The 27,359-nt window shown below is 32.7% G+C and overlaps 1 protein-coding gene and 1 long non-coding RNA gene across 2 annotated transcripts in view; both read right to left on the reverse strand.

Annotated features, from left to right (window-relative positions):
* LOC126965482 (histone-lysine N-methyltransferase PRDM9-like) overlaps positions 1 to 27,359 on the reverse strand; it is a 132,956-nt gene that overhangs the window by 8,196 nt on the left and 97,401 nt on the right. The window lies entirely within an intron of this gene.
* Positions 1,047 to 8,762, reverse strand: LOC126965432 (uncharacterized). The gene is made up of 4 exons (XR_007729537.1): positions 8,746 to 8,762; positions 3,990 to 4,033; positions 3,525 to 3,603; positions 1,047 to 1,079 (listed from the first exon to the last, which is right to left on the reverse strand). It is a non-coding gene; the product is annotated as an uncharacterized LOC126965432 (long non-coding RNA).

The following is a 27,359-nucleotide window of genomic DNA, read 5'->3' on the forward strand; positions in this document are numbered from 1 at the left end:
TTTTGTTTTGTTTTTTTATGATTTAGTTACTTTTTTTACTGACCCAGGTAAAATAAATGTTAAAGTGTAGAAACATATGACTATATCTATTGAATCACTTTGAATTTGAATTCTATATTTTGCTATATATATATAAATGCTGAATCTGTTAATATTGATATAATTAATAATTAAAATGTTTATTTGGTTCAAAAAGTTTTAAGAAATCTTATAACTTATAACAATATGGACATTAACCCAGATATGCCTACTGTCCTATATTTAGGACAGTAGAAATAAAAAAAAATATCAGAATACCCTCTTTATCTAAGATTATTTAGTCTTATGATTTGCAGTAAGAAACGTGTCAGCTTTATTAGAAAAAATAAAAAGACAGTTATTTTAACAGTTTTTACCTTATATTTTACCTTATAACTGTGTAATAAAAGTGCGTTGCAGACATGGCAAATGACAGGTATGTATAAAAAGTTATATTTAGTACGTAAGTTATATTTAGTAAGTACCAAAATGGTGTCTAGTCAGCATTTACTTCTCAACACTGGTATTCTCTAGACACCGTTGAAGCAAGACTTCGAGAATTTAATTAATTAAAAGAGATATTCAATCCCCAAGTGTACTGCTACCATAAAGATTGGCAATGAAAATAATAATATACAAATAAAATTTCAAAAGCAACAAAGTTTAATGAACGATGCGAGACTCGAACCCGCGACCTCTGGCGGAAAATAATATTGACATATAAAAGATTGACAATAAATTTCTCGCGACTTCTCATTCAAGCTCAACTTTTCCGAAGTGATGGTAAATGGTGAAACGCATAACTTTGATAATATCATGATGTCGTCTATTTAAACAAAATTTACAGACCCGTTTCAACAAATGGGACTCTGAAAGAGAAGAAACGATGCAAGAATCGTTCCCAGATGATATGGTGTCAGTACGTCGCACATAGAGACAGTAACTGCAGTTAAGTTATGAGTACGTATAATAGCTTCCACTTACCTTATCATCCGGAATGATCAGTAATGGGCCATGTATAGCGCAGTATTCGTACACATAATCTCGACACGAAGGACAAACTGTACACAATATAATATTGTATTATTGAGTCGTATTTCCAAAATACGTACTATTTTTACGAATTGACAAGCTTCAAACATATTAGTCTACCCCGTTACTTTTAATAGAATTATACCTTAACATACATAAATACATATAAGAGTATGAAATTGCCGTTTTATTGTAATTGCTACTTCAAATTGACATAGAACATTCATGGTTTGAGATTTTTGAGTATAACTTTTTTCAGATGGTACCTATGTAGTTTTTCTTTTAAATAATATTCGACTATCAACATTAAGTTCATTTTTTTGTTCAGCTTAGACACTGAAGAAGGATACTTCGAAAATTCGAGTGATTTTTGAATACGAGCCCCGTCGCAGTAGAAAAAGATCCCAATATCAGCGTTGTGTTTGGAGAGGGCTCTGCTAATGGACGCACCGTGCGATTTTGGTTTAATCGCTTTCGTAATGGAAACTTTTTGTAAAGAACGAACCAGTGAAAGACCGCCCCACACAGCTGAATAAACAAGAATTGAAAGAGATGGTGGAAAGCGATCCGAGCCAAACTACCCAGGAATTAACGGCATGGTTTAACGGTTCCTTACCAACAGTATTGTTTCATTTGCGTCGAATCAATAAAATAAATATATTATATGAATAATGGGTGCCTCATGATTTGTCTGATCTGCAGAAAGAAACGCGAGTTGAAACTTGTGTTGCCTTGTTGAATCGATACAGAAATCAAGGAATATTGGATGGAATTGTGACATGCGATGAAAAGTGGAGTCTTTACAAAAACCATGAGCAAAAAAGTAATGGCTGACCCCAGGTCAAACGCCACAAAAGTTTCCTAAAGCAAAGCTTACTAATAAAAGGTATCTAATGGTAACTATTTGGTGGTCTGAGCATGGTGTTATTCACCATAGCTTTTATCGACCTGGTCAAACAATAACGAGAGATGTCTATTGTGCGGAACTCCGAACAATTATAGCAAAACTAGCGAAACAGCCCCGACTCATGATTCGATCTTCACCATTATTGCTTCACGATAACGCGAGCCCTCACACAGCACGAGAAACCGTTTTAACTCTACAGGAACTGCAATTACAAACCATTCGTCACCCTCCGTATTCGCCAGACCTTCCTCCAACGGTCTTCCATTTTCTTCGTGATTTGGATAGTTTTCTACGTGATAAAAAGTTTTCTTCTCCTGAGAAGAAACTGCCTCCTGAGGCAATACAAAATGCTTTCACACAGTTGGTTGAATCTAGATCACCATAGTTCTATCGTAAAGGCATATATTACCTTCCTATTACATGGTAGCTATGTATAGATAATAATGGTAATTATTTTGATTAAACATTTTTAAATATTGAATAAATATTGCAATTTTTAGTAAAAATCGTCAATTTCATACTTTAACTCATAATACTACGTAATAAGAGGCGGGGTCTCGGAAGTAAATTTAGAATGAAATGTGCAGTAAATAATAAATAGGATTAATAACAGTGTGGCGATTTAAATATGCGAAATCGAATCAGGAAGTGGCAGTTGGCAGGGCACATAGTTCGACGACCATATGGCCGTTGGGGCAGTTAAGTCATATGTACTCTGGCTTGCCGCCTGGGATTGTGTCAGTACAACCTCACCTGACCGTGTAATATTCCACCACTTTACATGACCGAACCAGGTGTCATATTTTTTTTGAGAAAATATGATGAGACAAGCAAGACGTTAATATGTATACTTATACGTATGTATCTATTATACTAAGTATGTAATGGTTGTGTTTCGTTTTTCGGTTTTGGACCAAGAGCCGACCCTAAAAAAGTTATTGTAAATAATTATTATACCTTCGATTGCTAATATTAAAAGCTACTCCCTCCCCATTACAATGAATTAACGCTCAGGATTCTTGAAAAACACAAAATTCCAACTGACTAGTCACCTGGCGATATTATATGTTAAGTATCATTAACGCAGTGATTTCAATAACTACAACGCCCTTCATACGGAAACTAAATAATACTTGAACATTAATCAGATACTGCAAAGGCCAGCTAGCCTGTATGCTGTGCTCAGAAACCTCCCGCTGGTTGAAATAATAATAATAATGAATACTTACGAAATGTTTTCCAACGCGGCAACACATACTACTCCTAGATAATTTATATATCTAGCTAGAGCTTCTTGCTGCTAGACAACCAATAAAAACAGGCCGGGTTGTTACTTGATCGTGCGTGCATTAATCAAAATAGAGGTAAACTGTCAACCTTAATTTTTTTCGACGTTATCACAGCTGTCACGGACTATCTAGACGTAAGAATGATCTAAGATACTACATCTTCTAAGATGATGCATCAGTCGGAGGTAGTGGCTGGTTGCTGACCATAAAGTGAGTTGCATGCTCGTCATTTGATGGCTGACATAACAACTAAACAATCTTCAATGCAGTTTTCTTACAAACATAGTCGTCGAAGGGCGGCTCGTCCGGTTCGTAGTAACTAATTCTTTGTTTCTTACGCAAGTTAAATCTGTTCATCTGAAAAATACATGATAATAAGCGAAGTCAATTAGTGAATTTATGTATCAGTCGTTGTAAAAATATATATTAACTGTTGGTAAACATATTGCCATTTCCCGCCATTAGGTGTTGTAAGGCGAAAAGCTACACTCAATGACAGAGTAAGTAAGTGGAGCTGAGGACATTATGTGTCAATCATAATATTATAGTTATAATTTTTTATGAACACAAAGAAAGGTGTGTGTAGTATTTTGATTCATCAAAGTACTTTTGGTCAAATACTATAATAATATAGGGAATTCGTTTCTTTCTTAATAAACTGTATGCTAATATTAAGTTTCATTAAAATATTATTACTTTACTATTAACTCCATAATTATTGTAACAAGTAACTGAATACACACCTTGAAATTCTCCCTTGTTCTTCAAATTCAAACTTCTCAGAAGACTGAAAGTTGAGACAAGAATAATTAGAAATGGAGCGGGAAAATAGCTAATGGTTTTTAATTTCCAAAGGAAAAATATACAGGCAAAGGCTTTAGTCTTAAACAGCCTCAAAAAGGGACCGATAAAAATGTTAGGTTCTCAAAATTCCCATCAAAACATATTTTTTTTTTCATTTAAGAGCTACGGTGTATGTGCAACAGCCAATAATTAAATTAACGTGTAACAAAAATTATGCTTCTTGGCAATAATGCCATGGCAAAGGAATTTATCTTATAGCTCTATTGAATAATTATTTTTTATTATTATTATTATTTATATATATTATAATTAAATTCATTGTTCTACATGCTTATATTAATTTACAGTCTCAATATCAAAAACAGAAACAAAGAGGCACCTCTAGATTAAATTCCTCTGGATGGCTCACTAGGAAACCCTGTGCAGAGCCAACCAGTGATTACCGTCTGCTATGTAATTTTATATAATGTTAATAATTAATGAAATAGAACTAATACTGACACTTTAACAATATTTATCTAACTTTAAAGCATACCTATCTTATAATAAGAACTGTATAAAATTAATACTAAATAAAATTAATAATAATAGATAAAGCAAATAGTTATATAGATAAAGCAAAGTTATAAACAAATATTCATTATTAAATACATAAAGTTATATTAATTTTGAGTTAATAATTTTCTCGATTTCATCATAGCTTACCTGTAAAAGCCACTCTCATACTGTAGATCTTACTTTGTAAGAAGAGAGGTCCGCAATTTTTATTTTATTATTTACTTGGTTATATATTGAAGGTCCTAGATAGTTAGCATGATATCGACACAAGATTGAACTTCAGAACACAGTAAATATTATTGTATCTAAGAGAAGGAATAGCCAAATTTTCTATAAGGCGACCGGGCTTTTTGTGCTGGTTGATTATTAAGCAGTGTAGAAATAATTGTCGAACGGTAAGGACTCTAGTTTCTTTGTAGAGCATATGAGAAGGGTACATGAAAGGTTTATATGCTATTATTTTTAGAAGCATGCGTTGGGCTCTTTCAAGACGTATTAAATGGGTTTTATTTGCTCCTCTCCAGGATATTACACAATACCTCAAAACAGAACTGACTAAGGCATTGTAAATTTTTAAACAAAATTCTAGATCACCTAGATGTCTTATAGTTTTGAAAACCTTTCCAAGTTTTCGGATTCTCCCTGAAAGTGTTTTAATATGTTCATCCCATCTTAGATATTTGTCTATGACAACCCCCAGAATTTAATTTTAATTTTAATTTGATGAACACCTTCGAGTTTTATACAACTGCATTGGTCTAAAGATGAGCAACAATACACTTTAACTGAGAAGTTTTTATTTGGTTGTGATTTGACACTTGCAGAGAATGTTATAAATTTTGACTTTTTTAAATTCAAGGTAAGAAGGTTTTTTTCGAGCCACATTCACATTGAGTGACATTTTTAAGTCCTAGTTCAGCGAGTTCCTGGACAGCATCCAAAGTTCTACCAGTGGAGAGCAGAACTGTATCATCGGCATATGATATTATTTTACAATTTGTAATATTCAGGGAGCAAAGGTCGTTAATATAAATTAGAAATAAGGTTGGACCTAAGATACTGCCTTGAGGTACGCCAAATTCTACTTGCTTCATGTTACTGTACATGCTATCTATTTTAACAGTTTGCTTTCGATTTTTAAGATATCTGTAAAAGAAAAGAAGTGCATTGTCTCGAATTCCTAGCCGTTCAAGTTTTGATAACAGTATTGGCACAGAAACAGTATCAAATGCGCGCGCCAAATCCAGGAATAATCCAGCACATTTATGTCCATTATCACTGTTTAAGACAATAAAGTCAGTTAGTGCATCGACTGCATCAAAAGTAGAGATCTTACTTCGAAAACCAAATTGGTTACATGAAATAATTTTATTTGAGTTTAAGTACTTAACTAAACGGATAGTTACCAAACGTTCTAATATTTTTGGTAGTATAGGTAAGATGGCTATCTGTATATATATCTAATATATCGTAGTAGTATGTATGTAGTCAGCAATTATAGATATATATATCTAATATATATATATATCTATAATTGCTGACTACGTTTCTACCACCTGCCTTGTAAATCGGTCGAATTATAGCATGCTTAGATATATCCGGGAAGACGCTAGCATCTAAGCAAAGGTTAAAAATGTATGATAGAGGTTGTTTTAAGATGTCCACATTATCTTTAACTATTTTTCCCGATATATCATCTAACCCTATCGCACATTCCGCCTTTAAATTATTCATTATAATATTAGCCACTTCGTTAAAGTCAGTAGGTAACATGACGAAAGAATAAATTTTATTTTCCCTAAGAGTACAATCTTTGGCTAACTGAGATTCAGATGAGTTTGTTCTTATCAAGATATCTCGCGCTAATGTATTGCCTATGCTTGTGAAGTATTCATTTATTGAGTTAAGTGCCTCCAGGTGATGGGGTGACGCTGTTAATAGTTCTATAGGTTCTTTTTTATCCTTTTTTAAGTAACTAAATTTCTTAATAAGCTTCCAAAGTTCTTTTGGGTTTTTAGAGTGTTTCTCTATTTCGACTCGCTCATATGCACGTTTAATAGTTTTTAGTGTATTATTACATATATTCCTATACTTTTTATAATTATTAGCAAGCAAGGTTAAATTTCCTGTATACTTTCTACATTTTTTATGTAGTAGATCTCTGCGTTGAATTCATTTTAGAAGACCAGGAGTGATCCATGGTTTTAAAGTTATTTTGGAGTGTGGTAAAGTACGAACACTGGTGTTCTTTTTCACAATATCTCCGACAGTCTGAAGTAACAATGAAACCGCCTCAGTGGGTTTAGTAGGGCTTGTGATTTTAATAAAAATGTATTTAGATTTTAATAAAGATTTTAATAAAAATGAAAAAATGCTTTTTAAAAAAAATTGCGTGCGTACAAAGTACACAAGTCAGAAGTGAAACCAGCATTGTGCATAAACCTCTAAACTGCATATGAAGTCCTGGTACATGCTGCTAGAATGACATATGATTTCAACGACTATGAAAGACATTACTATTACCGCTACCAAATTTATGTTCTCCTGGTGTATATGTAGAAAAACGTTATGCGCATGACGTTATTAAGGTACCCGCGTCATACATATGACAATCTTTTCTTCAACTATGATCGCCTGGTACCAAAATACTGTATAATGCTTACTATTTCATTTTCTCCCACTTTTCTTATAAATTTATGTGTCTGTCTCTTTTTACTGTCCCCCTTTTTCGTTTCATCGACTTTCAAATCACAACGATGCTAAAGAATTTTCACTTCAGTAGTATGCATATTGCTGTCTCATTTTTTTCCGGCTTCATCCTACACATTTTTGTATATGTGTCGCTTACCTGTCGTGTTTTCCGTTGCATCCGGTTTGAAATCACAACGATTCTAAAGAAGTTTCACTTCAATAATAGTTTTTGTAATACGTACCTATTCTTATTTTCTTGTAAATCGAATGGATTTTCGTAAGATAATTAAGTTTAGTTATTATTCAAAATTTCAAAGTAATTTTCAAAGTATTTTTTAATGCTGACGGTTTTTAAGTTATGATTTTCTGTGACATCATGTTTCGACTTATAACAGTCGCTAGATATCATTGTTGATAAAGTTCAATATCTTGCTAAGAACCTTAAAGGCCGGCAACGCATCTCCTGACACCAACAGTTGCGGATGTCCATGGGCAGTTGCCTCACTTCGCCCCATCCCGTGAGTCATCATTACATACAACTGCAAAATAAGAAAAAAAAGAAGCCTGCTGTATTTTTGAGGTGCGGAATTTTGACATCCATTTAGTGATTTTAAATCCTGTTTCGTATAAAAATATAAGTAAGAATATGCACATTAAAATTTTTAAGGGTTCTCCATTGTTAATATATTTTAATAGATTTTTTCATGTTTTTTTTTTTATGAAAATAAGGGACAAGATGAGCAGGACGTTCAGCTCAGTTCAGTTCAGGTAGTTACTGAATAGTGATGTAGTTTTAACTTCGCTATGCTATGCATTCGCAATGAGTAACTAGCAGATCTTACGTGGTTGTGGATTTATTTTTATTATTATTAGTCTTGAGGTCCTGTATAAATTGATAAATGCAAAGTATCAGATCAAATAACACATATTCATTAACATAGCCTAACTTTCGTTTAGTGTCCACATCTTTATTGTGCCAATAAGACTAACATTAATACAGTTTAAAACTGATATTTGGGCCCAATGATGTATGGGAGAGGTGGGCAGTCTCCCTTTGGACGATGCGTGTTTCAAAACTGCACCTCTGGTGATTTTGTATTTCAACTTGACAATGCCCTTAACTCCACGATTGTTTACGCTAAGCTGATAACGCACACCCTAGAAATCTTGATATATATACATATACATATATAAATATATATATATATATATATTCAAGTCTTCAGTTTTGGTTTTGTTTTTATTGAAAGCTGGATATCAATTTGCAATCTCTCGAAAAGCAGAATACTTAATATTTTGTAATATCAATTAGATATTTACCGAACAGGTGCCATAAAGAGAAGAGACTAATAGAATCATCAACATCATCATATCAGCCGGAAGTCGTCCACTGCTGGACAAAGGCTTCCTCAAAGATATTAACAAACGAAAACACGATTTAATTACCAAATTTGTCTACAGGTGAGTTATATCAACCGATATCGACGTGCAGGCGATGTGCGAACTCATTCCCGTAGTACACCATCAGCTCCATATTGCGGGGAATAGTTCTGATTGTGCTGAAATATTTAACGAGCTTGAAATAAACTATTTTTAATGAAAGCAGTCATAAATAAAAGTATATAAAACGGCGCTTCGTATAATGTGGTGCCGTTACTCAGAGGGTAGAAAAGTCGAATACGAAGAACTATTTCGCAGCCAAAGAGATAATTTATGAAATATTCATCTTTTGGGTCTTATCTCTTAGATTTGGAATTATTTTCTTACAAAAATATAGACTGGCAATTTTAATAATTAACCTATTATGCATATTAACTCGTTTACATTAAATGGCCACTTATTTTTCCAAAACAATATCAACGAAAATACTATGCCGTACCAAAATACCTACTCTTTCTTTTCGCTGTATATCTCAGTTACTTAAACGGAGACCTTCAAAATATCTAATCATTGTATTATTATTTACAAAGCGGTTAAATAAGATAATATTGTGTCAGGAAAATATAAAGTTAAAAATCACTCACAATTATTTTAAGAGAACAAAAATATTTCGACATAAATGGTCGTCATGTTAAAATAAAATATAAAGTAATCGGTTGAAATTAAAAAATAGCTTTTAAAAGATATATAAAAATTAAAAAAATATCAAACCCATTTTAATTATTACTTGTCAATGATTATTATGACAAATTTGACAGTTTTGATAAGTTTGGGTATCGCGGGCAGGAACCCCTCCTTGGGTGAAGACCTCCTTCATATTTTTCCATGATCCTCTATTTTTGCATAGATTCATCCAGTCTATCCCAGCAATATCTGCTATATTGTCAGTCCAGTCTTTCTGGTCTGCAAACTTTTCTTTTACTCTCTAATCCTTTTCTCCCGCTATTCTTAGGGGCCAACAACCATCTGTTAGTCCAGCTATATGACAGCCATTTTCAAGTGAAATTAGTTTTCAAGTGACCGTAAAGTGAGTCCCATGCTCGTCATTTGATGGCTGACATAAAAACTAAACAATCTTCTGTCTCGTATTATAAAATATGTTCGGTGACTTACAAAAATAGTCGTCGAAGGGCGGCTCGTCCGGTTCGTAGTAACAATTTCTTTGTTTCTTACGCAAGTTAAATCTGTTCATCTGAAAAATACATGATAATAAGCGAAGTTAATTGGTTATATTTATGTATCAGTCGTTGTAATAATATATATTAACTGTTGGTAAACATATTGCCATTTGCCGCCATTAGGTGTTGTAAGGCGAAAAGCTACACTCAAGGACACAGTAAGTAAGTGGAGCTTAGGATATTATGTGTCTATCATAATTTTATAGTTATCATTTATTATGAACACAAAGAAAAGAGTCTGTAGTATTTTGATTCATCAAAGTACTTTTGGTCAAATACTATAATATAGGGCATTCGTTTATTTCTTAATAAACTGTATGCTAATATAAAGTTTCATTAAAATATTATTACTTTACTATTAACTCCATAATTATTGTAATAAGTAACTGAATACATACCTTGAAATTCTCCCTTGTTCTTCAAATTCAGACTTCTCAGAATATTGAGAGTTGAGTCTAGAGTAATTAGAAATGGTGCGGGAAAATACCTAGCTAATGGTTTTTTATTCCCAAAAAAAAATATCGAGGCAACGGCGTTTGTCCTAAACAGCCTCAAAAAGGGCCCGAAAAAAATTTTGGGTTCTCAACATTCCTATCAAAACATATTTTTTTTATTAAGGAGCAACGGTGTATGTGCAACAGCCGTGTAACGAAAATTATAATGCTTCTTGCCAATAATTAAATTATTTTTTGATTACAAATCAGAAAATTAAAGCTTTGTTGTTGAATATTAGTTGTGTCATATTATACGTTTTGTAAATTATTTATTCTTATAGGTACCGTGCCAATAATGCCAGTTAAATATTTTTTTTTATAGCTCTAACGAATAATAAAAATAAAAAATGCTTTTAAATATGTAATACACTTCTTTTTTGTAAATTGAATTGATTTTCGTTAGATAATTAAGTTTAGTTATTATACAAAATGTTTTCAAATAATGCTGACGGTATTTAAGTTATGATTTTCTGTGACATCATGTTTCGACATATGACAGTCGCTAGATAAAATTGTTGATAAAGTTCAATATCTTGCTAAAAACCTAAAGGCCGGCAACGCATCTTCTGACACCAACAGGTGCACGGGCGGTTGCCTCACTTCGCCCCATTCCGTGAGTCATCATTATTGACATACAACCACACAGTAAGAATAAAAAAGAAGTCTGCTGAATTTTTGAGGTGCGGAATTTTGACGTCCATTTAGAGATTTAAAATCCTATTTTGTATAAAAATATAAGTAAGTATATGCACATTAAATTTTTTAAAGTTTCTCCATTGTAATATTTTATGAAACATTTTTTTATGAAAATAATTATGTAATGTTATTAAAATATTATTACAATGCAGTGCCGCTCAGAATTCCCGAAAATATTGAGCATTACTACAATTGCGTTCGTCACCTTAACACATAAGAGTCTCAATTGCCCAGTATTTTCACTAGCTACGGCGCTCATCAGACCGAAACACAGTAATGTTTACACATTACTGCTTCACGGCAGAAATAGGCGCCGTTGTGGTGCCCATAATCTAGCCGGCTTCCTGGACAAAGGAGCCTCCCACTGGTTCATCATCGTCAGCCGGAAGACGTCCACTGCTGGACAAAGGCCTCCCACAAAGATTTCCACGACGGTCGGTCCTGCGCTGCTCAGGATAATAGAATAGAATAGAATAAAATTTATTGATAACAAAAACCACCACCACACAATTATTAAAATGATACAAACCAAAATAAGTAATAATTTCTTAGAACTAACAAATAAAACAAATTAAATAATACAATTTATAGCTTAAAACGAAAAAGGTACTGTGCGGCAGTGAATGTCACCAAATGGAGCTAACTCAGTAAAAAGCTGCAATGGCGTGGTGCCAATGTAGCACTGGTTTTCAGTAGCCCCAACATTATTGAGTCTGGGAGTAGCAGCGACTAGTAATTTTTAAATTATAATTATGAATATAAGTCTATGAATATAAATAAATAAATAAAAAAATAGATCTAATTTTTGAATTTAACTCTTAAAAAAAAATATATAAATAAAAAAAAAAAAAAAAAACGTTAAAAGAAGATCATTTAGATCTTAACGACGGAAAAATCATAAAAAATGAGGTTATTAATAATAAATAAGTTTGAATATATATTATGGTTACGATAAATGTTAATATTATAATATTAAATTTAAAAGAGGTACAAGCAGTTAATAGCCAGAAATAAAAACACCATCAGCCTTGTATCTTTTTAAATAAATTAACATAAATTATAGTTAAATATAATCTATGACATATAACTAAAGACATTTGTAAAACATCACTTTTTCTACGTACATTAGAATAACACAAATAATAATTTAAATAAATAAAAATGTGGGCATCAATTACCCTCATTGAAATTGCCAAAAACATCACAAATACAGAAAGAAAAAATAAAATTTAAAACAGCACTCGTTTTCACATTTTAGACAAAAAATAAAAATTGATAAAACTTAAAGCCGCTACAAACATTGAGAAGTGTCACCCAATGCAAAATGTCGAAATTTTAACATATTTTTGAGTGTTATTGGTTAACATGTACATAATATGTATGTACCTAAATAATATCATACTTAAATACAAATGAAGTTTGTTTGTACGCATTTAACTCCTTATCTAATAATTTTGTAATAAAAATACTTAGGGTTCTAACTAACTATAATTTAGCTATACAACTACCATAAGATGAAGGGTGTTTCGGAGAATATATAGTACTAGTGGACCCGACAAACGTTGTCCTGTACACACGTCTTAAATTTGATTAAAACAGTCCAGCTGGAGTTCCCCAACTAAACCAATCAAATTCACTGAAACGCACAAAAATCTTCAAAATCGGTCTGACCGTTTAGGAGCTAGTTCAAATGTGAGTCTAAACCATTCTCGAATCCACCAGAAGACACACAGAACGATTCCTAACAATCGGTCCAGCCGTTTAGAAGGAGCTCAGTTACAACAGACGCACAAAAGAAATATATAATAAGATGGTGTAATGTTGGTGATAAGTTATCCGGAATCTATAGTTTTGACTGAGAAATACATTCCTATATATACAAATAATTCAGTCAATAACATTTCAATACACATGCCAATTCATACAATGATTGGGCGCGGGGTAATTAAATTATTTGGCAATACGTTTATATATAATATAATAATAACGAAAGCGTCATCGGCTGAGCAAACGATATTAATTTAAACGATTTAAATTATTGTAAGCGCAGCTTATTATCTAGTTTATTAGTTATACCAGAATCTGATACATCATCTGAAAACACAAAAAAAAACTACGTTTAAAAAAAACGATTTCAAAAACTGAAAAGTATAAAATAACTAAAAATTTTATTTTATACACCTCTTATGCAAACCTTTACTTTTAATATTAAGAAAATACTATTATTTGTATGTTATACCTATTGATAGGTTTTAAGTCAGTGCTAAGCCCTAAACAAAAATAAAACTTAATATTATAGACAGCTTACTTACTGTAATTATTTAGGTTGTCTGGCCACGCGTGTCTCTCCACCTGGATTGTTTTATTCTAGACGAAGCTATCCCGCTCAAAGTCACTCGTGGCGAGTGTAGGTTTCTTATTACATTTGGCTTGGCACTGCCTTAAAACCTATCAATAGGTAGTACATAAAAATAATAGTGTTTTCTTAATATTTAAGGTAAAGGTTTGCATAAGAGGTGTATTAAATAAATTTTTTAAGTTATTTTATACTTTACAGTTTTTGGAGGCGGTTTTATTAAACGTAGTTTTTTTTATATTTTACGTTTTAGTGTCAGTTGATAATAATATATAATCAACCTAAATGAAAACTACAATAAAGCCGTACACAGAAAACAATTATGTAATTCAGGTAGACGATAATTTTCATATAAATTTTCTTAAAATGAAAACTACTGGGACAAACTATGTAATTTTTTTATGGGAATAAAAGGATTACCTAAATCGAATCATAAATCTCAGAGTAATCGGTGTACATACATAAAAAAAAATATCGATTGAATTGATAACCTCGTCCTTTTTGAAGTCGGTTAAAAAGGGTTTTAATTGTAATATTGAAATATTAAAACTTTCTCCTTCATGAACTTAACCTAGTTTTTAATGTCCTTGAAAAGTTCAATTAATGCAACAAATATACCAAAAAATTAATAAAATCTTTCAGATGTTTTCAAATACGAAATTCGTAGTCGAATGTATTGTTTAGAGCTGAGACAAACACAGAAACCGGTTCATATTTACAAACTAACTAGGAGGCACAAGACTAGAGACACAAGAGAAATATACAAGTTATTATTATAACATATGTTTCTATAAATGTTTAACAAGGGATTGCTTATGAGTAAATTTCAGCGTACAAATGTCGTATGTATATGGTTTATCACCGGTATGTATTCTACTATGTCTCTTCAATTTACCAGTTTCACTGAAACTCTTACCACATACATTGCATGGGTAAGGTTTATCACCGGTATGTATTCTACTATGTCTCTTCAATGTACCAGTTTCACTGAAACTCTTACCACATACATTGCAAAGGTAAGGTTTTTCACCGGTATGTATTCTACGATGTGTCTTCAAATGACCAGATAAACTGAAACTCTTACCACACACATTGCACGGGTAAGGTTTATCACCGGTATGTATTCTACTATGTCTCTTCAAATGACCAGATTCACTGAAACTCTTACCACACACATTGCATGGGTACGGTTTATCACCGGTATGTATTCTACTATGTCTCTTCAAATTACTAGATTTATTGAAACTCTTACCACATATATTGCATGGGTACGGTTTATCACCGGTATGTATTCTACTATGTCTCTTCAAATTACTAGATTTATTGAAACTCTTACCACATATATTGCATGGGTACGGTTTATCGCAGGTGTGTATTCTTTTGTGGTTCGTCAAATGACCAGATGCAGTGATACTCTGACCACACTCATCACGAGAGTATGGTTTTTCACCATTATGTTGACCTGTACCTTGCTTTACATAACTACATTGATTGGACATTGTTCCGCCAACATAACTGGATTCAGTCATTTCACATGTGTTATGTACCTTTGAAGCATCAGGTTCGTTGGGCGTTGTTCTAGTAATATTATCCGATTGAGACTTTTTATCTCTATATAATGTGTTATGTTCTTTCAATTTATCAGATTGATTGGTTGTTTCACTGACGATACTGACATAAAACTTTGTATCTGAATGTATTTTATTAGTTCTCTTCGAAACAATAGTTTGATTGTGCGTTGGTCCATTAACATTGCTTGAATTCGACTTTTTAACTGGGATAATTTTCTTTTTTTCCGTCAAATCAACCGATTGCTTCGGAGTTCCACTCGGAAGCAATAGAGTTCCACTATTATTACTTGGATTGGTCAATTCTGCGTACATTTTATCGTAGTGTTCATAGCTAGCTGCTAGTCGTATAACTGTAAAGTACAAAATTATATTGAATATTTCTCGCTTATTGTCACCTATGGTACGTATATTACTTTGGATGCGCTACTTAGTGAGTTATTTGTAAATAATATTTGGATAAGAATCAGTTACAGTTTTTTTAAGAATGTGTAAGCGCTATTTTGAAGGTAACCATGTAGTAACAAGCAGCGCTATCACTTTACATTATACAAACACAATGTGAAGTCTCTATACCATGCCAAACGATCGACCCGTACACAATGTATTCGCTTCACGTCGATTCGGGCAGCGAATTTGGGTTAGAAGTAGTAAAGGGACTAACCATTTTTGGGTCCAGCTGTTACAGAAAATTTAAGCGTACACAATTCTTTGTTTTATAATAAGCCAAAAACTTTAAAAAATATAAAATTCACAGTTGCTAAATAAAAAAATTTAAATATTTATTTATTTTATTGAATCGTGCAATTTATAAGATACAATGGATGAAGAGGCAATAAGTTAGTCTTTGGTAAGACTTTAATTCATGTCATTGCATGCAATGTGGTCGTTTATTTATATTTGTGTACCAAAGACAATTAAATTTTTGTGATATTGCGTATGTGCCAAAATCAATATTTGATGAAAAAGAATTATTGACTGCTAATTGATATTTATGGGTTTTCTTGTAATCTTAGTTAAGTGAAAGTAGTATAAGTTCTCATTAAAAGCAAAATGATTAGTGCTAAATGTTATAAATATTTGTCTCAGCTTAAGTATCTTAATGTTCTACTGAGTTAGAATATAATTGCTTTTGTTTTAATAATGTTTTTTTCTACTGAGTTACGTTTTGGCATTGCGACTCTAATATCTTTTACATTAAAATGTCATCACGCAAATGCAGTATCGAAAAAGTACTAAAAATCAATGCAATGAGATCAGATTAATACTTGCTTTAAAAAAAAAGTACAGCGCTCCTTAAGAACACAACAATTTTTTATGTTTTTCTGAATGCCACCTGTCGTGAGACACCCTTAAAAATGGGGTATTTTCAATTTAAATAATTAATTATTTTATATCAGTATAGGTAACAGTTATTAAAGTAGTAAAAAATAAATCGATTTCATGTTTATTCATACAAAAAAATAATTTCACGTAAACATGTGTAACAAAAATAATTAAAGGCGTAAAACAGCCATAGGACAGGACAAAAGTCAAGTTTGCGGATCTTTTTTTTTGGTTCTTTCGTCCAATATTAGGACAGGCAAATTGTTCGAGCCCATACAGCCAGTTGGCGATTCTAATTGTGATTCGCTCTGTTTTTATAGTTTATATTTAAGTGAATATTTGCTATTGCGTATTTCATATTTTCGGTGATTTTTGTACGACTTGGACTGCGTCACGGATACTGACGAATCATGCTTTCACTTTCATTAATTTAAGGGTATATTATTTTTAATATTATTTATAAGTAGGTAGGTACCGAATAGCGTCGTTGTTTTAAGTTGGCTATGCTGTTCATTCGCTATGAGTAACTAGCAGATCATGCATCGTTGTGGATTTATTTTTATTATTATTAGTCGTGAGGTCCTGTATAAATTGATCCATTAACATAACCTAACTTTCGTGTAGTGCTGTCGTCCACTGCTGGAGAAAGGTCTCCCTCAAAGATCTTATCCATCCGTAGGAGTAAGGGACTTATAGATAATATCAAAGAAATGTATTAAAATTAATAAGTATTTACATACATTAGGAATAAGTATCTCATATTTATCCATTTATAAAGTTTTCATAACTGTATTCGGTTATAATACGTTTTCAGACATAAGGTAGTTTGATGAACAAAAGACCGAAAGTACGTATAAATGAACGAAAGTACGATTTAATTACCAAATTCGTCTACAGGAGAGTTATATCGACCGATATCGACGTGCAGGCGATGTGTGAACTCACTTCCGTAGTACACCATCAGCTCCGTATTGCGGGGAATAGTTCTGATTGTGCTGAAATATTTAACGAGCTTGAAATAAACTATTTTTAATAAAAGTAGTCATAAATTAAGGAATAAAAAACGGCACTTCGTATCCTGTGGTGCCGTGCCGTTACTCAGAGGGTTGACAAGTCTTTGCTTAGTCAATGCATATTAGAGAAATAATAAAAAATGCTTCAAATAAAATAAAAATTACTTGGAAAGTTATTAACAATAATAATCTAATAATAAACAATTCAAAAATCCATTCTGAGCAGGAAGTAGCTTTTGCTTTTGAGAATTTTTTATCTGACATTCCAGTTTCCATCTCAAGCACCCTTGTCTCCTCCACCAGTGTAGCCGAGTCACTTCTTTTGGAAAATGTTAAGGAATGTAAACAAAATTTCAAATTCAGTGTTGTTAGCCCAGCAGAAATAATTAAAACTTTCAGATCCTTAGAAATGAAAAAAATGCTGATATATGGGGATATCTGTAAAAATAATAAGTTCTGTTATTGACGTCATAGCACCATATCTAGCACTAGTTTTTAATAGCTGTATTGAACATGGCGTGTTTCCTGACCTTCTGAAGAATAGTAAAATTAAACCAATATTTAAATCGGGACTCACTTCTGACCCGAATAACTATCGCTCTGTTTCAGTGTTGCCGACCCTTAGTAAAATATTTGAAAAAAATATTTTAAGCCAAATGCTTACTCACTTTAACACTTATAAGTTACTTCATATAAGCAATTTTGCTTTACTAGGGGACGCTCGACTACGGATGCAGGTGTTGAACTCATCAGGAATATTTTTGAGGCCTGGGAGGAATCACAGAATGCACTTGGTATCTTCTGTGATTTATCTAAGGCTTTTGATTGTGTTCAACATTAACGCTGGTCAGGAAGCTATGTCACTATGGTATAAGAGGATCTGCACTCGATCTTCTGATCTCATATTTAAATAATAGGATTCAGAGGCTCGAGGCAGGAGATCTCCTGGGACTCCTCTCGGTATGGGGGTACCACAAGGGTGTTTTCTTGGACCCTTCCTCTTCCTAAATTATATAAATGATCTACCTAACCTTGTAGAAAAAAAACGCAAGGTGGTATTGTTTGCGGATGACACTTCACTTATATTCAAAGTGAAACGAAGCCAAGTTTTATATGACGAAGTAAACAATGCCCTATCTGACATCGTGTACTGGTTTAGCGCCAATAACTTATTGTTAAATAGTCATAAAACCAAATATATTAAATTCACTGCGCCAAATGTCAAAAATGTAGATGCGAATATTTTATTAAATGGAGAGGTGGTAAAACCAGTGGAATCTGCTGTATTTCTTGGCATTACTCTTGATTCCAAATTGCAGTGGGGCCCCCATATTGAAGGATTGGCGAATAGTCTTAGTTCTGCAGCATATGCGGTTAAGAAAATTAGACGGTTAACTGACATAGATACGGCGAGATTAGTATACTTTAGTTATTTTCATAGTATTATGTCCTATGGTATATTGTTATGGGGCAGTGCGGCCGATATTAATACTATCTTTGTGCTGCAGAAGAGGGCTATTCGCGCGATTTATAACCTAGGTCCTAAAGAATCATTGAGAGAAAAATTTAAAGAAATAAACATTTTGACTGTTGCTTCTCAATACATTTTTGATAATGTTCTGTATGTACATAAGCACATTGAGGAATTTTCAAGAAACTGTAACACGAGGAACAAACATAAACTTGTTATGCCTACTACTCGGTTGGGTCGAGTTAGTAAGTCTTTTGTTGGGCGATGTATATGCTTCTACAATATGATCCCAGAAAATGTACAAAACAAATTTGTTACGAAATTTAAAAGAATTGTTAAAAACGTTTGTGCGGGAAAGGTTATTATAGCATAAACGATTTTCTTAATGACACCACGGACTGGGAATAAAGCGAACACCCTCAGGCTCTTTAATTATAAATGTTTATTGTACGACAACACATTGTAATCCATATTTTATATTAAAAAAAAAGCCCTCACACTTTCTTGCGCCCATTCTTCTCGGGTCTGAGGGAGTCTCTTTTGAATGGGTAGTTTTTGACGTTCAATAAGTGATTTTAAATCCTAGTTTGAGTAAAAATATTTAAATTTGAATTTGAATTAGACTTATCGCTCTGAATTTTCCTATGTCTAGTGGATTCCCTGTTTTGTACTATAATATTAAACAGTTGTCTCATGTAACGTAAGAACAGATGCGTCTCATTTTATGCTTTGATTAGTTGTTGCCTCAGGATTTCGACCTTTTTCCGCCTTTATTTTCTTTATATGCTTGTAAACTTTTAGATCATACTTCAGTATCAGGTACTTGGTGGATTGCAAGATAGTTTATTTCCTTTTTCTTTAACGTTTTTTTTATTAAGTAGGTTGGTTGTTTGTTCTTTATAATTGCGTCTCTATTTGTGATGTTATGTTTACGTTCTAGTTTGTAGATCATAGTTAATGATGATTAAGTCCATTAAATGCTTTCTTTGTACATGTATTATCTTCTTTATTATTTGATTTATAAGATTATTATATAATTTTTTTTTCTTTGTATAATTTGCTTAGTTCTTCTTTCATAACTTTGACTTTTTTTAATTGAGTTCTGTTTGTCTTTTAATTAAGGCTTCCTGTATCTCCCTGCAGGCTTTAGTCTTTTGACCCAATTTTAAAATCTCAGACGACGCGTGATATGATATAAGCAAAATCTAAAAATGTTACCAGTAATACAATTCTCCCTTGTACTGGAACGCGATGAGGTTCTGTTCACTCCAATGTCTAGAGCAGTTAATGAACCGCATCCAATTCGAGTTGTTCCCGTCTGCGGCGTCCACCATGTGCGAGGGTTTGTGGTTTTTGTCGTAGATCTGAGGATATAACCGACAGTATAAAACACAATACAACATCAAAAAAAAGTTATGTTTATTTTTTTTTATCATTCAGTTTGTTGCTTGAACATAAAAACAAGAGTCCACTATGGTGGACTGACATTTATATTGGGTAAGTATAAGTATACGTAATAATATAATAATAATACATAATAATATAAAAAATAGAAGCATAATTTGTGGCGTGTCATAATATAATTCTGGATATTGGTTGCAGAAAGCAGTAAATACAAAGTGGAGTAGTGTTACGTCAGCCAGCGTACCATTATCGTAGCGTGAAAATGAAGGTATCCCAAAAGGTAATTATTAACTTGTATTAATAGACTCACCTGCCAGCAGTAGTTTGAAGCAGCGTCCTTACTACGTACTCCTCCGTACGGTCCAAACCGCACATTACGTCGTAAGGTTCTCGTAGCGAATACTCCCAAACCGGCGCCTTTTATTCCATGGTAATTAAAATTGTATCGTTTTATATAAAAAATACCTATATATATAATATAAAAGAGATTTACACCCATGTATTAAGTATTAATTCATCACGCTATTTCCTGAACCATACAGACCCAGACTTTCAATTTGGTAGAAATATTCCTTTCGTGGAGTGCGCTTAAGAACGATCAATGCAATGCGTGTTCACGACTAGTGGCGTTATCTGTACATCAATGATTCATATATATAATGTTTCTACTTCTTTCCTACAATCTTCTTTTTGAAAAACGATGAACTTAACAAACTTACCTCTAATAGTGGATACATTTAAATGCAGAAATACTCTTGGTACGGTCAGGGCTGCCCTGGGTACTATCGGGGGGAGGTTTGTTACGGCAGGGACCTGAACGTAATAAACTTATCTTAGTAAAGTTTTGTAATACCGATTTTTATGGAATAGGACAATAATTGAAAGTGATCACCGCCTATAGACTGTTGCAACATTAAAGGAATAGCGATTGCCAGTCCATGCGTAGTGCTTAGTTTAGGGTGAGTCAACAACCCTGAAAAATCCTGTTATATATATTTATTTGTCTTCAGCATAATTTTCACATGCCACAATGTATACATAATATTATTACTTCTTATTTACAGTGTTTTCTACTACCGCATTTTCGCGAAATTTCTTGCCTCGCACAGCCGCTCTGTGGAATCAATTATCTGCTGCTGTTTCCGAATCGATACGACTTAGCCACCTTCAAGAAAAGAGCATACTCCCACCTTAAAGGCCGACAACTCATCTCTAGACACCTAGTGTTGCCGATGTCTATGAGCGGCCGCCTCACCACTCTTGCCAGTTTGCCTCCACTTATATTAAAAAAAGTGTGTGTAGACAGTTACACCTTCATAATTTATTTACTTTTTTTACTGCCCCAGGTAAAATAAATGTTAAAGTGTAGATACATACGACTATATCTATTGAATCACTTTGAATTTGAATTCTATTTTTTGTAAAATGCTGAATCTGTTAATATTGATATAATTAATAATTTAATGGTTTATCTGGTTCAAAAAGGTTACAGTAATCTTATAACTAATAACAATATGGACATTAAAGAACTAAAATGGTGTGTAGTCAGCATTTACATCTCAACACTGGTATTCTCTAGACACCTTAGAAGCAAGACTTCGAGAATTAAATATTTATTAATTAAAATAGATACACAATCCCCAAGTCCACCAATCTCCTAGTTGATATGGTGGCAGTACGTCGCACATAGAGATAGTAACTGCAGTTACGTTATGAGTAGGTATAATAGCTTCCACTTACCTTATCATCCGGTATGATCAGTAACGGGCCATGTATAGCGCAGTATTCGTACACATAATCTCGACACGAAGGACAAACTGTACACAATATTATATTGTATTATTGAGTCGTATTTCCAAAATACGTACTATTTTTGAATTGACAAGCTTCAAAAATAGGCTAATGTCTACCCCCTCATTTTTAATAGATTTATACCTTAACATCTATAAATACATACAAAAGTATGAAATTGCCGTTTAATTGTGATAGAAACTTCGAATTGACGTAGAACCTTATGTAGTTTTCCTTTCAAAAATGTGCAACATTCGATTATTACTATGATTATTATTAACAACGATCGATTTTACTCTTTCGTTATCTCTATCTTTAGTTGTTTTTTTATTGAGCAAGACACTAAAGATGGATACGTCGAAAATTCGAGTGATTTTACAGAATAGATAATAGACAAAATTTTACAGAAATGAGTAATGACGCATGCTGCCGCTTACTGCAGTTGTAATGCGATAGGTACCATCTAGCGACTTGGAGCGACAGACGACAGACGACGACTTAAAACGTTCCGGCCTAAAGTATGCACGGTGGCCACGCCAGTGTGACTAACCAGGAGGGACGCACGAGCGAGCTTTGTTCTTCACCTACTTCACCGGACGGACCGATATTTCAAAATTGGAGGATATTTAATATAAAAATAATAAAAAAACACTGTGCAGTGTTTATCTGTACACAGATTGCGAACTTTATTTAAGCTTCGTAAAAATGCTGAAAGAAAAGGTCTACTTTAAAGTGGTTATTATTAATGTGAAATTATCATGCATGATAATATGTATCTATTATACTAAGTAGATAGTTAATGGTTGTGTTTCGTTTTTCATTTTTGGACCAAGAGCCGACTCAAAAAAAATGTTTTTTGTATATAATACCTACGATTGCAAATAGTATCTAAGTGATCCTCCCTGCCCATTACAATGGAGTTACGCTCAGTATTCTTGTAAAACACAAAATTCCAATTGCACTAGTCACCTGGAGACATAATGTAATATGTTAGTATCATTAACGCAGTAATTTCTCTAACCTAAGCCCTTCAAACCGAAATTTAATAAAACTTGTGCATTAATTAGATACTGCAAAGGCCACCTAGCCTGTATGCTGTGCTAAGAAACCTCCCACTGGTTGAAATAATAATAATAATGAATACTTATGAAATGTTTTCAACGCGGTAACACAAACTACTCTTACATAATTTATATGTCTAGCTAGAGCCTCTTGGTCCTAGACAACCGATGAAAACAGGCCAGGTTTGTTACTTTATTGTGCGTGCCTTGCTCAAAATAGAGATTAACTGTCAACCTCAATTTTTTTCGACGTTTTCACAGCTCTCATGGACAACTAGACGTTTAATGATCTAACATACCACATCTTCTAAGATGATATATCAGTCGGAGGTAGTGGCTGGTGGGTGACCATAAAGTGAGTCCCACGCTCGTCATTTGATGGCTGACATAAAAACTAAACAATCTTCAATGCGGTTTATAAAATGTGTTCAGTGACTTACAAACATAGTCGTCGAAGGGCGGCTCGTCCTGTTCGTAGTAACTAATTGTTTGTTTCTTACGCAAGTTAAATCTGTTCATCTGAAAAATACATGATAATAAGCGAAGTCAATTAGTGAATTTATGTATCAGTTGTTGTAATAATATATATATTAACTGTTGGTAAACATATTGCCATTTGCCGCCATTAGGTGTAGTAAGGCGAAAAGCAACACTCAAGGACACAGTAAGTAAGTGGAGCTTAGGACATTATTTGTCTATCATTATATTATAGTTATCAATTTTTATGATCCCAATGAGAAAAGTCTGTAGTATTTTGATTCATCAAAGTACTTTTCGGTCGAATACTATAATAATATAGAGATTTCGTTTCTTTCTTTAAACTGTATATATAAATGTACATTAAGTTTCATTAAAATATTATAATTTTACTTTTAACTCCATAATTATTGTAATAAGTAACTGAATACATACCTTGAAATTCTCCCTTGTTCCTCAAATTCAGACTTCTCAGAAGATTGAGAGTTGAGACTAGAATAATAAGAAATGGCGCGGGAAAATAGCAAATGGTTTGTAATTTCCAAAGGAAAAATATAGAGGCAAAGGCTTTGGTCTTAAAGAGCCTCAAAAAGGGCCCGAAAAAAATGTTAGTTTCTCAATATTCCCTTCAAAACATATTTTTTTTTCATTTAAGAGCGACGGTGTATGTGCAGCAGCCAATAATCTTGTTACGAAAATTATTATGCTTCTTCCAATAATTATATTATTTTTTGATTACAAATCAGAAAATTAAAGCTTTGTTGTTGAATATTAGTTATGTCATATTTTTCTTGTAAATAATTTATTCTTATAGGTACTGTGCCAATAATGCCAAGACAATGGATTTTTTGGAGTTTACTCCTAAAGAATCGATATCCATAAAAGGCGCCCGGTATGAGAAAAATATGGAGAGTAAAGCCTACTCATAAAATCGGATAGTAGGTAACGTTTTTCTCATTTAAAAAAAAACAGACTGTTCCGTTTACAAATACGGCAACAATTAGCATTGTATTTCCCTGTCGGCCACCTAGCGTTACTTTTCAAAATTATTTTATTTTGCAATAAGAAGTGTTGTGGCTAATGTACGTTAGTTTCCTAAACTTTATTTAAAATAAAAAATAAGTAATACTAGATTAAACGTCATTGTATGTCACATTCATTAACTATTTTGTATTTCCAAATCGAACACTGAATCTATCGAGTAATACGACAACATAACAGTTTTTGATAGATGGCGCTGATCACAGATTTTGATAATTAGGTACCTGACCATAAGAAAAATCACTATTAACTATGAAGTTAAATATCATAATTTAGAGCATTTATTATTAGCAATGTTTGTTATTTTCTGGTTAACAGTTAATATTAATTGTTATAACTTTTAACACCCACCACTACAACGGTCGTTAAAAGTTTTGTTAAATGTTACCATTACAACTTGAAAGTTGTTGTAAGTTTTAAAATCTATATTTTTTTTAATTAATACGCTTTTATTAGCTTCTGCTGTATGTATGTTAGTAACCGACTCCTTTGAACTTGTTTTGTTTAGTACCTGTTCAAAGACAAGGAAGCTCCAGTCGTGCGTCGGAGCTGACACACACACTTTTTTCTTATAGCTCTATTGAAAAATAAAAAAAATGTGTGTGCGTGTAATCTTTACGCGCGATTGAAGTAAAACGTAATAATAATTAACTTTAGGGATAATTAACAGAAACATTAATATATTACATTAAATAAAGCCTTGTTACCAAATAAGCACTCACGTATTACTGAGGAGATTTGTTAGATTTTATCCTATTTTTTTCCTCAGAACCGCTAACGATATAAGTTCATCTTTTGAGCAAAGTTGTCATTTTATCTAAAATAAAAGAATGCCTCTATAATAAGTAATATTATTTAATCAAGTGAGATTTTATTTATTTTACAAAGAATGATATAATGTTATATAAATTATTATTCAGAAAATAAACACTTAAGCTTTCACAGGTGAGGTCATTATCGGGTTCTCAATTTTCTCTTTTATGCTTATTTATTGATGAAAGAGTAAAATGTTCCTGGGGTTCTGCCAAATAATGACTGATTATTATTTTCATTTTATAATTTATTAATACCATTCGCATATTTTAAAATATTCACTCAATAAATTAAAATATAATTGATAATAAGAAACTGAAGGTTATTAGCACATATTAATATGACGTTACTGAATATTAACGAATATGGCTGTATGGGCTTGAACCCTTTGCCTATCCTAATAATGGACGAAGAAACCATAAAAAAATTAACGAATGTGGCAAATGTCAGAAAAATTCTGATTACTTTTATATTGTTACAAAAGTAGTAATAAATAAGCAAATTATACACTTGGAGATTTTCAGAAAATATAACTGAGCATATTTTTATCCATTAAATTATAACGGCTTAAAAAAATGTTTTAATTGACTTTTTTACTGAGCGTTACTTCCGTCAGAAAAAATTTCTAAGTTAGCCCCAAGTCACGCCTAAAGAAGTTTTACTTCAAAAATGCTTTTAAATAATAAAAAATAGTTTTTGTTATAGGTACCTACTCTCCTTTTTTTTTGAGCCTAGTTAATTTTCGTTATATAATTAAGTTTAGTTATTATACAAAATGTCAAAGTAATTTTCAAAGTATTTTTTTAATATTGACGGTTTTTAAATTATGATTTTCTGTGACCCTGACCACAAACGAATAAAAAACGAAAGACTTGTTACTTTTAACTCCGATTTTTTAATAGGTATCTGATAAACAGATTGTTTCCTAAAATAAAAATAAATATCGTCATATTATGAGAAAATAAATAAATAACATAAACAGTTACACCTTGAAAGTAACGATTGCGGGTTTGATTCCTGTGCCCGTGTCTTGTTTGCAGTATCTTTGTTTTAACTGATATAAAAATTCCTGCACAGAATTCATTCTTAAATTAGTTTTTTTTTGCCACTGACGTGGTATCAAATAACTAGATTTTTAGAGAACAAACAACTCACGATGTTCTTTATAGTGATTTGGTTGCTAAGTAATTACACATAATATAGTAACACTTATATAAAGGGTCTTAAATTCAGTTCTCTGTACAGCGTCATCTTCCTAAAAAGACAAAATTACAATTTATACTTTGTGGCGTCTTCTAAGACGCCACGTCTCTCCACAACGCCAAGTTATGGAAATTTTCACAGAGTACTGGATCCCAGACAATTCGAGCAGCTCTGCTCAAAGACTGGAACAATACTCGTTATGTAGCCGGAACCGCACCTTATAAAGCACACAAATATGGACCGGATTAAAGTAGTATTCCACACCACTTTAAAAAATTGTTGGTAAAGACTAAAATAAATTACTTGGCAAATGAGACTTGACATATTATGTCTCAAGGTGACGAGCGCAGTTGTAGTGCCGCTCAGAATTTTTGGGTATTTTAAGAATCCTGAGTGGCACTGCATTTTAATGGACAGGGCGTATCAATTATCATCAGCTGGACGTCTTGCTCGTCTCGACCCTTATTTTCATAAAAAAAATAATTATCTGCTTAGAGCACCATTAAAATATGGATAACCCAATTTTTCGGATAATGTCCCTGTTTATTTTCCGGTCACACTGGATGTTACTATCACGCGTTGTGGAATTTTTGTGTTCCAAACATCGAATTAATTTGTATTATGAAAAGAACAAAAAAAGTGTGCTTACTTATATTCTATCTGTGAAATGTAATTCCTTGACACTTTTTATGTTCCGTAGTATTGTTTTTAGACGTTTTCACAACGCG

This window comes from Leptidea sinapis, chromosome 7 (assembly GCF_905404315.1).
Source record: "Leptidea sinapis chromosome 7, ilLepSina1.1, whole genome shotgun sequence".
NCBI classification, from domain to species: Eukaryota; Metazoa; Arthropoda; class Insecta; order Lepidoptera; family Pieridae; genus Leptidea; species Leptidea sinapis.